We start from the raw sequence: 12,502 nt of genomic DNA on the forward strand, positions 1-12,502 counted from the left end.
GGAAGCGTGCTGGATGTGAAAAGTGTGGAAGCTTCTTTCTCTCAAGGAATCCTGACTTCTGCAGGTACAGAGGACAGAGAAGCCTAATGATCACTCAGAGAGTGAATGAAGGCTGGGAGCTGGTAGAGGATAGAGGATGCCACTGCCACCAGCCCTCACTGCACTTCCTTCAGGTAAGACAGGGAGGAAGTGAGAGGGCACAGAGGCCACACATTCAGTTTTGCTGTCATCAATTCCTAGAGTCACAAGTTTTATCTCCTGACACATTTCTGATACAGTGCTTAGGACATCCTGCCCTTCAAAAACAGCTCAGGAAATAAACCTTGTGACTTCAGGCATTGAGCCATTCTTGGGATCTAAAATCTGTGACCTATAGAGTATGGATGATAGACACTGGAGACTGGGAAGGTTGAAGAGTGGAAGTGGGTGAGAGATGAGAAATTATCAGAGCCACTGGAACCACAGTGACTCCATCTTGAAGAGGGGCTGGGTAAAATGAGGCTGACACCTGCTGGGCTGTGTCCCCAGGAGGTCAGCCATTCTTAGTCACAGGAAAGATGGGATAGGAAGTAACAAAGACCCCTCTGATTAAACAGGATGCAGTAAAGAAGCCAGCCAAAACCCATCAAATCCTAGATGGCAATGACGATGACCTCTGGTCATCTTCACTGCTCATTCTACACTAATGAAAATGCATTTGCACACTCAAAGACACTCCCACTGCTGCAGTGACAGTTTACAAATGCCATGACAATGTCCAGAAGTTACCCTATATGGTTTAACCCTCAGTTGCAGGGGAATTGCCCACCCCTTTCCTGGAAATTCATGAATAATTCACCCCTTGTTTAGCATGTGATCAAAAAGTAACCATAAAAATAGCCAACCAGTAGCCCTTGTGGCTGCTCTGCCTATGGAGTAGCCTTTCTTTTGTTTATTTACTTCTCTCATAAATGCTTTCACTTTACTCTGTGGAGTCACCCCAAATTCTCTCTTCCAGGGAGATCCAAGAACAGTCTCTTAGGGTCTGGATCAGGACCCCTTTCTGGTAGCAAAATTACTTAATGGATACAATGTACATTATTTGAGTGATGGTTACACTAAAAGCCCAGACTTTACCTCTAGCCAATATATCCAGGTAACAAAATTGCGCTTGTACCCCTTAAATTTATACAAACAATTAAAAAAAGAAAATCACAACCTCAGGGGAGACTGCTGTTACTCAGCCCTCGGCTTTCCACCTGTCGGTGTTACTGTGAAGAATAACCCTAAAATTATCCCAGGAGTGTCTAAAGGAAACATTCATAGTACATTTGATGGTCTGCTGTTGGAAATTTTCATGCCATTTTTTTTCTGGTTAAGTGTCAAAATGAGCATCATAAAATTCTGCGTAAGAGTCTAACTGATAATATTAGAATCATTAACATGTTACTGCTCCTTTATGTTTGAGACTCTTCACAACCATTCAGACCATTCATTTACCGAATACATAGTCATGAAGTTTGTAGGAAAGCTCCCTTCAGCCTACCTGCTTTGAATTTAGTTCCTCACTAATTGTGTTCTAACTCATCTCCCTGTGCCTCCTCACCTTCCAACCCTACCATCAGCGCCTTCCTGACGAGAAAGTAAAAATTAGCTCAGAACAAGAAAGTAAAAACATGCCTGGCCATTCATCAGGCGGGAATAACAGACACAGATAAAGCCGTCTTCAAAGTAACAGGGAACAGTATTTCTCCCAAGGACATACTGCAACTCTAACAGGTCAGAACAGCCTCTTCTTTGAGTCACTCCTGCTTTTTTACTCGCTAAGAAACTTCATTCTCTAAAATTGTGGACTCTCCAACGCTTTGCTGTTTAGAATTGTATCAGTAAGAATGAAACCTCCACTTCTGGCTGGAAAACCTAGTCGCTTTTTGATGCAGAGAAACAGTCTAGGTTTATAACGCGGAGGCAGAGCTTCAGAGAAGGGGTTTCCACATCTATCTCACAACTGCATTGTTTCCATAGAAACAGGATCCTGGGTCCATTTTTCAGTGCAGATCTGATACTGACCCCTTTATACTACCCTGCTTCACTGTGAGCCTATCAAAACACTGCTTCATTCAAATTTCATCTAAACCCCACCCTTCCCCAGAATCCTAGAATACTTCTGTTTCTTCTTTGCTTGGTGAAATGCCCTCTAGAGTTCCATTTACCCAATTGGATTAGATCAATAAACCCAAATGTACCAGGCTATTGGTTTGTTTCTGGTGGTCTTCGGTTGATGCAGCTAGCACATTGAGCAGCTAATGCTTATTCTGCCACAAACAGAATAAACTTTTCAAGAGGTTGGCAGAATGGCTATAAGAGTCATCTCCAGCTGGGCACAGTGGGCACAGTAGCTCACGCCTCTAATCCCAGCACTTTGGGAGGCCAAGGCAGGTGGATCACTTGAGGCCAGGAGTTCAAGACCAGCCTGGCCAAGGTGGTGAAACCCTAGCTCTACTAAAAATACAAAAAAGAAAAGAAAATTCTTGCGTGTGGTGGCAGACAACTGTAATCCCAACAACTCAGGAGGCTGGAGCAAAAGAATCACTTGAGCCTTGGAGGTGGAGATGGCAGTGAGCCGAGAGTATGCCACTGCACTTTAGCATGGATAACGGAGAGAGACTCCGTCTCAAAAAATAAAAAGAAAAACTAAAATTCGTCTCCTATCATTATGTATAGTTCGTTTATTTTTTTCAAAGTATTTAGATGATGGAACTTCTGCCTTTGTTAGGGGTATTTGTACAGGACATGGGGTATTTGAATTATACAAATCTTGTACTCAAGGATCCAGGACCAGTCAATACTTTCATATAAACTTGGAAATAATTACCCTAGACCAGAGATCACTGGTAATTATTATAAAACTGTTTCTGTAAATGGACGAATAGTAAATATTGCTGAAAACTATGTAACTCTGTTGTTGTTGTAGCCCAAAAGTAGCCATAGACAATATGTAGTGATGGGGCTTGGCTGTATTCCAACAAAACTTTGTTTTAGCAAAACAAGAAACGGGCCAGATTGAACTCAAGGGCCATGGTTTGCTGACCCTCATCCTAGACCATCGCAATAAAATAGAATCAGTGTTCGTTAGTTGGCTATTGTCCTCTCCATTGTGGATGGACTGTCCAGTGTTACCTGAGCTCCTAGGGAAGGAAGGTGGAAACTTGAAGAACTTGGGGAGTGTCCCCTGAACAAGATACATTACTCATCAGTGGTGGTGGTGAAGGGCAAAGAGATATTTGGTACCTACGCTGTGCTTGGTACTTTGCATAAATGGTAAATCTGTACAGTACTGCCAGCTAAGTATTTAAATGCCCAATTTATATGTATGGAAATCTGAGGTCTGGGTCATGCTGCTTCTTTCTGTCACTAAATTGTCAAATTATGGCACCAAGATTCAAAACCAAGTCCATCTTACTCCAAACCTGCTCTTTCTCATACGTTTTCTTTAAGAAAAAAGCAGGTCAAATCTCCTTTGCCCATCTATCTCTTTTTACTCACAAGTTTTAGCAGAGCCAGTGTGTTACAGTTCCCTCTACATTTCATTAGAGCCTTCTCCAGCAACTCTTAGTAAAAGGGAAGTTTTATAACAGTGAGTCAGGGCCTGCTGGGGGTGTTGGGGGAAAGGGGAGGGAGAGCTTAGCCCAAACACAGCCTACCCTCCAAAACTGGCTATACTGTCATCTGTGACGAGGGAGGAGTGCAGTGGTGCAACCTCCCTACCTCCTTCAGCACCTTTACAAGAACCAATGAGAAGAAGCTGGAACTTATTGAATACGCAAGCTCAGAGCGGTTTGTAAAGCTCTGTTAGCTGAGCCAGCCAATGGAAAATCAGCAGCAACAGCCCCGGCTCATCATGGGACACACAAATAGAAGAGATTTCACAAGCCGGTGCCCTGATGCTAACAGTATTTGGCTTAATTCTCCTAACACCCTTCAAGGTAAAACACACACACACACCCCCACAGACACACACACACACACACACACACACACACACACAAATTATTGAAATGACTTGGTCTCTTCAAAAAGTGCCATTTGAAGAAAAGCAGACAATATCTAAAGAAATAACAACCTACACTCTGTTTGAAGACCTGAATACAAATAAGCTATTTTGGCAGAAGCACTGAAAGTTTTTCCCTTTGAGTGCTCAGACAACAAAATTTGAATCCATTTCTAAACTAGAGCAGGCTGTTTCTTTTTGCTTCTGGGAGTATGCACTTGCCTTACTATTAGCTGCAAACCATGAAAAGACTTGCCTTTGTGAGCCACGTATGTGGCTTAAATACCTATTTTAAGAATTGCTGAAAATCTAGCTTCTTTAAAGAGTACACTGATAATAATTACCATCCTTTTAACATACATTTTAGCACCATCTTATTTTTCTTTTCTTTTTTAAAAAAATTTTTTAAAATGTTGCTTGAAGTTCTGGGGCAGGTGCAAAGTGTCCAGGTTTGTTACATCGGTATACATGTGCCATGTTTGTTTACTGCGCCTATCAACACGGCCCCTAGGTTTTAAGCCCTGCAAGCATTAGGTATTTGTCCTAATGTTCTCCCTCCCCTTACCCCCAACCCCCCCCCCCCCGCCCCCGCCAGGCCCTGAACATCATCTTATTTTTCTTGTTGGAGAGAGGATGAGAGGGAACAGCTGATGGAAAGAGTAACTGACTTTCAAACTGTAGTTCCCTGGAAATAAGCCCTACAATATGATGCAAATAACAAGTCACAGATGACAGTATAGCCAGTTTTGGAGGGTAGGCTGTCTTTGGGCTAAGCACTCAAGAAGCCCTTCATGTCAAGCAAGCCTCAGCTTGGACAATGTGATAAGCTTTTTTTTTTTTTTTTTTTTTTTTTTTTTTGAGACGTAGTTTCAACCTGTTGCCCAGGCTGGAGTGCAGTGGTGCAATCTCAACTCACTGCAACCTCCACCTCTGGGTTCAAGTGATTCTTGTGCCTCAGCCTCCCAAGTAGCTGGGACTACAGACATGCACCACCATGCCCGGCTAATTTTTGTATTTTCAGTAGAGATGGGGTTTCGTCATGTTGGCCAGGCTGGTCTTGAGCTCCCAACCTCTGGTGATCCACCTGCCTTGGCCTCCTGAAGTCCTGGGATTATAGGTGTCAGCCACTGTGCCTGGCCTTTTTTTTTTTTTTTTTTTTTAGACAGAGTCTTACTCTGTCACCCAGGCTGGAGTGCAATGTTGCAATCTCTGCTCACTGCAACCTCTGCCATCCACATTCCAGAAATTCTCCCACCTCAGCCTCCCGAGTAGCTGGGATTACAGATGTCCACCACCATGCCCAGCTAATTTTTTTTGTATTTTTAGTAGAGACAGAGTTTCACTACGTTGGCAAGGCTGGGAGGCCGAGGCGGGAGGATCACCTGAAGTCAGGAGTTGATAAGCTATTTCTTATTGCACCTGTGTACGGCATACTACCATGGCCATCCACTCAGTATACACAAGACAGCTGCAGTGTTTCAGAGACACTAAGCAAACTGAGGTTGCCACAGAATTCCTGAGACTTGATCAAAATTAAAATTCTCATTTCTGGGCTAGCAGGCTTTCTTTGGTTCTCAGGTAAGCCTTGGAATTTTCTGGAGAACTTCTGACAGGAGAACATCTTGGCAAATGACCATTTTGTTCAAAAAATAAACTAGAGCTATTTTTCCTCCTATGGCATGCTAGAAACAAGCTTCATGAGTTACCTCAAGCCCTCCCTGACAGTAGTGCTGCCATTTAACAGTGGAGGCAAAAGGGCCACGACCTTGGCTTGAGTTGTTCAGTCTCTACCCAGATAATCTTTGGCAAGTTACTTCATTCCTCTAATCCTCTTTTGCTGGTAATTGTTTTACCGTCAATGTCTCTGATTCCCATTTACAGATGTGGCTGGTAATACCTACCTTAAAGTACTGCTGCGAGGGATAAATGAAAGGGCTTGGTATAAACCAAGGATTTGGTAAATATTCTGCCTCCGTTATTACAAGGAAGATGAAAAAGAGAGGACAGATCTCCTGCCACAACTTCCATAGTGGCAAAAATGACCCTGTTTCCCACTGTTTTTAGGGTAAAGGGGATGGGATCAGAGCCAGAGGTCTTTCCATGGGCCTTGTGAGTCAAAGCTGCCCACAGAGTAGAACAAAGTTGCTGCCTGTATTCTCTTCCCTACACGCATTTGCCAGGGCTTTAGATCTTCGGGGGCAACTCTAAGCTCTTGCTCCCTGTGGTGTGCCCAACTTCTAGGGCAGAACCGTGGAGAGGGCTTCTTCCCTTCGTTCTGAAACTGTATGGTGGCCCCATAAACGTGGTGACACATTTAATCAGTGTAGAAGTCCTCTTAGTGGCTATTTGGAATAAAATGGAAAGGGGGCTGGGTGCGGTGGCTCACGCCTATAATCCTAGCACTTCGGAAGGCCCAGGCAGGCAGATCACTTGAGGTCAGGAGTTCGAGACCAGCCTGGCCAACATGGTGAAACCCTATCTCTACTAAAAGTACAAAAATTAGCCTGGTGTGGTGGCACAGGCCTGTAATCCCAGCTACTTGGAGGCTGAGACAGGATAATCACTTGAACCTGGGAGGCGAAGATTATAGTGAGCTGAGATTGCACCACAGCACACACACACACGCAAAAAGAAGTGTCTGCACACTTGAGAATAACAATATATGTGGGAAAATTAACACATGGATGGGCTCTAGCTATGGAATAAATCCCAGTTAAAATCTCTTCAATGTATCTAGGAGGCACACCCTAGAAAGATAGTCTTTTCTGTACTAACCTTCTTTTCGATAATAATTTGGGTAGCAAAGATCCACTGCAGATGAATTAAGAAGGGAAGGTCTACAGTGAATGAACATCTTCAGCCTGGAAAGCCCCTCTAAGGATCCTAGAATTAAAAAGCCAGCCTCCAGGGCAAACCACACCTAAGCCATTAGGAGGAAATGAGGGAAGAGTGCAGAGACAAGAGCAGAATTCAGCTCTCCTGGCTCTCAGCCCCTCTTCTGACCACTGAAATGAATTTCCCTTCAACCACAGAATAAAAAATAATTGGATTTCTCTAAGTCTTATTAAGGTGTAACTTGCAGTTCAGAAGAACCTGTATATTTAACTGTATTTCTCGCCTAACCCAGGGGGACTGAAATGAAATAAAAGACTAAGACAATAATGCTGGAGCTGGGAGTCCTTGCACCCCCTCCACTCCCTGCACCCCCTTCCCCTCACAGCACCCCCTTCTCCTCTCCGAAGCCCCTCCCTTGTCCGCACCCCCTCCCCGCATGCTCCTTGTCTCCACGCACCCCCTTCCCCTCCCCAAAACCCCTCCCTTCCCCACACCCTCCTCCGCTTCCCGCACCCCCCTCCCCTCCCCGCGCTATAATTGCGCTGCTGTAGCAGATAAGAGGACGGAGAGCACTGCAGCGCCGGCTGAATACAAAACCAAAGCTTCCTCTCCTCCTCCCATGATTAATCATTTCTGCTTTCCGCAGGAACCATCCTCTGCAGTGTTCGGCATTTGGCTGGGACTTTGACGTTCTGTTATTGCCATCACGGTCTTTGTTTTTTTGGAAAAGAAGAAAAACCCATCCGTGGCACATGGACCCTACACGGGGGCAGCATCCCATGTAAAATTCATGTAGCTGTCTTCCCCTAGCCACCTGAGCATCCTTTTATCCCTAAAGAACTTGGGAAAGGCAATGCCAAGGGGCATTCTTTCCTAGACGGTAGTCCCAAATATTCATACTGATTCATGACTCAGATTACTCTTTAATGAGCGGAATACTTTTTTCAAGCCACCAAAAACATCGTGTGCATGTAGACATTCCATTCATGCACCGAAAGAAACCAATATTTCTAAACTCCTTTACCCTTCACTGATGTGGTTTCCATGGAAACCATAACATTAAGCCAGGCAGTTACTTACTTCCACATTACATAATGTTATCTAATGCTTAGTTACTCCTGAACAAACGTGTTTGTTCAGTAGCTTTTTGTCCATGTAATCAACCATATCTACTTTGATTTGATTAAACAGGGAACAGTGGCCTAAAATCATTTACTGCAATATGCTTTGTGTCTGCTACTCATCCAGAAAATGACATGCTGTGTATTTGCCAAAGAGGACGATGTGCACGTGAAGTTGTGGGAAGAGATTCTGGCAAGGCTGATGCAATACGTGGTTATGGATTAGAGTAATTAAGATTAAGAGGATAGGAAGTTAGAAACTAGAGCAGAAATATGGCATATGAAATTGTAAGAGTTTTGATCCTCTTCCTCCTCCTTCTCTGTATATATTGGTAAAATACTGCAGGAAAAAAAAAAAGGTTGCCATTAAAATTCTTGTTGCAGTTAGGAACATTACTTCCCATATTAGCAGTAGGCTCTGTCGAACGATTACTATTGATTTACAAGTGATTTCTAGAACATAATAGACGACCCATTCTCCATCATCCTGGGGCTCCTTCCTTTTTAATACGGCATTAGGCAGTCGCTTCATCCCACCTCTGGCTCCTTTCTAACATCAAAACTTAGAAAAAGATTTTCCCCATCACCCAACAGAGTTACTGTCTTCTTTTTCTTTCAAACTATTAGGTGCTTTATCTATGATTTTTGCTCATTAAAAAAACACACATTGGCCGGGTCCCGTGGCTCATGCCTGTCATCCCAGCACTTTCGGAGGCTGGGGCGGGCAAATCACGAGGTCAGGAGTTTGAGAGCAGCCTGGCCAATATGGTGAAACCCCATCTCTACTAAAAATATAAAAATTAGCTGGGCGTGGTGGCGGGCACCTGTAATCCCAGCTACTCGGGAGGCAGAGGCAGGAGAATCACTTGAACCTGGGAGGCAGAGGTTGCACTGAGCTGAGATCACGCCACTGCACTCCAGCCTGAGCAACAGAGCAAGATTCCATCTCAAAAACAAAAACAAAGTTGAGTTATTCCTCTATGAGTGAAAAATGATGGATAAAGCTCTCAGACATAAATAATGCTTGTTGAGAAAAAATTCTTTAGGAAGTGTTGATGCCTGATTTTACTCACAGGTAGGGTCCACTGTCTACACACAGCATGACCTGGAGGAATTTATTTTTTCCTTCTTTTCCTTCCTTCTTGTCTCTCCCTCACCTTTTTTTATTTTCTTTCTTTCCCTCCCTCCCTCTTTCCCTCCCTTCTTACCTTCCTTCCTTCCTTTTTTCCTCTCTGTTTGTCTTTTAAAAATAATTAGTGTTTTAGATCGATGTTAAAAGAATTCATTGAGAAATAAATTAAATCCATAAGCTGACTTTTTAAAAACAACCAAATTTCTTTATAACTGTATAATCTGTTTAATAAGTTTCTGCTTTGTTCTCATAGAGTGTAGTCTTATTAAGGACATGATGGTAATATGAAGAGTTACTTTAGAAAAAATAATTTATTTTGGGAAAAGAAAGAGACAGACACACTAAATGTCCATTAAAACTACTCCAAAATCCCACCCTCTCAAAAATGGCTTGTGCCATTTTCATGCAAAAGGCAACAGCATTTAGCGAGAGTTCCTGAAGAAATAATGCTTCCTGTAGTTTGTTCTGTATCCCTTTCTTCCCACATTCCTCCTATCTCTTGATTCTCTCCCACTCTGCCCTGACCCATCACTTTCTTATGTCAGCATCCTAATACTTTTTATACGTAGTTCTTCGTTTTTGTACTTGTAAAAGTTCATAGTTGAATTTCCTAAGATTCTAGAGGCTTCACTGTCCTACAATATTGTCTGTCTCCTGCTCCCTCTTCTCGTTTTGCTCTTCCTAACGTCTTCAAGCTGGCTAGCATGAGCTGTTCTCCTCATCTTTGTCCTCTGTTGCATTCTTCCTTCCCCACTTCCTTCCCCACCCTCTGGGCATCACAACCTCCCAGCCCACTCACCTCTTAACAGAAGGTTCAGTTCAGGCATCAAATCCTGAATCCAGTCTCCGCCGCCGGGCATCCTCCCTGCAGTCCCCATACCGGACTGGATTTTCCCCTCTTGCTTCCAGTAGGCTCTCCAGCTTGTATGCTGCTTTCACAGCACCTGTAAAATGTTACTTTGTCAGTTGTTGATCAGTCTCTATCCATTCATTTATTGAACAAATCCTTATAGGGTGGTTCTCTGGGTCAACCCAGGACATGGGTCTACAGAAGTGAGGAAGCCAATGAGGTCCCCATCCAGAACTTTCCCCTCCTCTAGCTTGCATCTCTTTACGTATCCTTTTCCCTAGCTCAATGTCCACAAATCGGGGCCTAGCAACATTTGTTTGTTGAATTGCCTTTAAAAACTTAACTTAAAAATTAACAGAGTATGGGTAAATAACAATTCACTCATACTCTCACTAGCCAGAAATTAACACTGTCATAGTTTTAGATATATGTTTTCCAAGCAAATTTCTTTAGATATTAATATAAATCTTTTTAAAATGGAATCATACACTGCATGTTTTTTAATACTCAATTCGTAAGCATTGCTGTCAGCATTCTGAATGGTTTCATGTCATGTTGGAATAAATGTTTCTGAATGAGAAGACACTCCAATGGACCAAGTGACTTTTTAGCAATTTTTGTCTTGGGCCTGGTTCAATATATTTTACAACTGTATCAGCAGTGAAGTCTTCCCTGATTTTCCCACTTGTCTGGAAACAGGAACAAGAAGGAACCTAGGAACTTGAGTCCCTGAAGACAGAGCTCAATTTCAAGAAAACAGATGAGGATTAATCATGCTTTGTCTGTGGTTTCTAATCCAAAGTTTCCATTTGCAATCAGTCTGACACCTTGAAAGTCTGATATTTAAACCCCTTTATCTGAGTGGTATCTGATTTTTCACTCAGAAGATTCTTGTAAAAGCAAATTTCAGAATGTAGAATCAGGTACCTCGACTTTCAAATGCTGGTCCTATTTGGGAATGCTGGGAAACCTTTAGAAAAGCTACTACATATGTTTTGTAAGATGAGACTAATAATAGAAGATTAATTGAACTAAATACATATATTTGTATTTAACAAATATAATACTGTAACTCTCTCTCTCTCTCTCTCTGTCTACACACACAGACACAACCCAGGGACACAAAGATCAATACTGATCTCCTTTGGAAAATTTTTAGGTGTTTTTCCCCTAAAGTAATGCAATATTAATTACATTCCTCCTTTATGTCTCACTCCCACCACCTTCTCTTAAAATGTTTTCCACTGACTGGATATCAAATCAGCTTATTCTTTTCTTTATAATTCTCCATAATTTACTTGTCTTCTAGTATAAGCGACTTCCTCCCCTTTAAGCCTCAATGTTCGCTGCACTTAGAATTTTGGTAGTAACCATTTTGCCATTGTTCAGTCATATAATCACATAGGAGAAAATTTTGACTTTTAATAGTCCTAAATGATCCTAATCCTTTAACACTTCTGTGATATATCTTATTTAAGGAGATGAATTGAAACTATTTTGTAAAATGAAATTTAATACAGAGAATTGCAAAATAAGAATGTAAAAATAGTGGGCATTGCTAACATTACCCTAATTCCCTTTGATTGTTCAGAATTTTGCAATTTAGCTCAGTTGGGAAATGCAGTATGTACAATGACAGACGGCTCGGGGACTGCCTTATCTGATATTCCAAAATCACAAGGTGGAATGATCTAGTTTTCACATGCTCCAGCAGGAAACCCAGAAATTAGACAAAAAAAGAAACAAAGCTGACCCTTCCAAATGTGGGGTTCTGAGTGAAAAGAGCCCCAAGCAACCAGTCCACCCGTGTCAAAGGGAGAAGATAGTCAAGAGTGTGAAGGAGACAAAGCAAAGGAGGCTGTCCATCTAGATTTCCTTTTTCTTTTCTTCATGGCTGCACTACACCTCCAGTGGCCTTTGCACTGCATCGCACTCATTAAAGAAAGGATCTGTGTATTTCTGCTGTTAACAAATCCGGACCTCTTACTGAAATGTTTGCGTTAGTGTGAGAAACATTGCGATTGACAGATAAGGTCAAATCCGACACAGTACACTTTCTGTGGTGGTGATACAGGTGGGAGGATGATGATGATGATGATTATTATTATTATTATTTTTATTATTTTTGGCGAGGAACATTGGATAGATAGATAGATAGATAGATAGATAGATAGATCAAGATTGATGATAGATGGATGGCTATATGGATGAACAGATGGATGGGTAGGTAGATAGATAGAAAATATATATATATATTATATATAATGAAATTTTAAAACTCTACTTTTCTACAATTAGATATCTACATTTACCTAAATATTTTTGGATGTGTTCATAAACCTATTTTCAAAATAAATGGTTCAGATTTTATTGCCTACTGCATTTGTCTTCGAAACATCTCTTTCAGTATAACACACATACATTCTTACGTCTGACTTTTTATAATTTTGGTCTACATGTGAGTCCACATCTAGCCTTTGAAGTAATTGGGGCTTCTTATCTCCACTTTGTAGGAAAGGCAGCCGAAAGGTCAG

The 12,502-nt window shown here is 42.0% G+C and overlaps 1 long non-coding RNA gene across 1 annotated transcript in view; it reads right to left on the reverse strand.

Moving 5' to 3' along the window:
• LOC103887275 overlaps nucleotides 1-12,148 on the reverse strand; it is a 46,630-nt gene extending 34,482 nt beyond the window's left edge. Inside the window, exon 1 of the long non-coding RNA XR_002524166.2 lies at nucleotides 9,918-12,148. This is a non-coding gene — a long non-coding RNA (uncharacterized LOC103887275). The remainder of the gene's footprint in view (nucleotides 1-9,917) is intronic.
• Nucleotides 12,149-12,502: the final 354 nt, after the last annotated feature.

The sequence above is a fragment of the Papio anubis genome, chromosome 11 (assembly GCF_008728515.1).
Source record: "Papio anubis isolate 15944 chromosome 11, Panubis1.0, whole genome shotgun sequence".
In the NCBI taxonomy this organism is placed as follows: domain Eukaryota; kingdom Metazoa; phylum Chordata; class Mammalia; order Primates; family Cercopithecidae; genus Papio; species Papio anubis.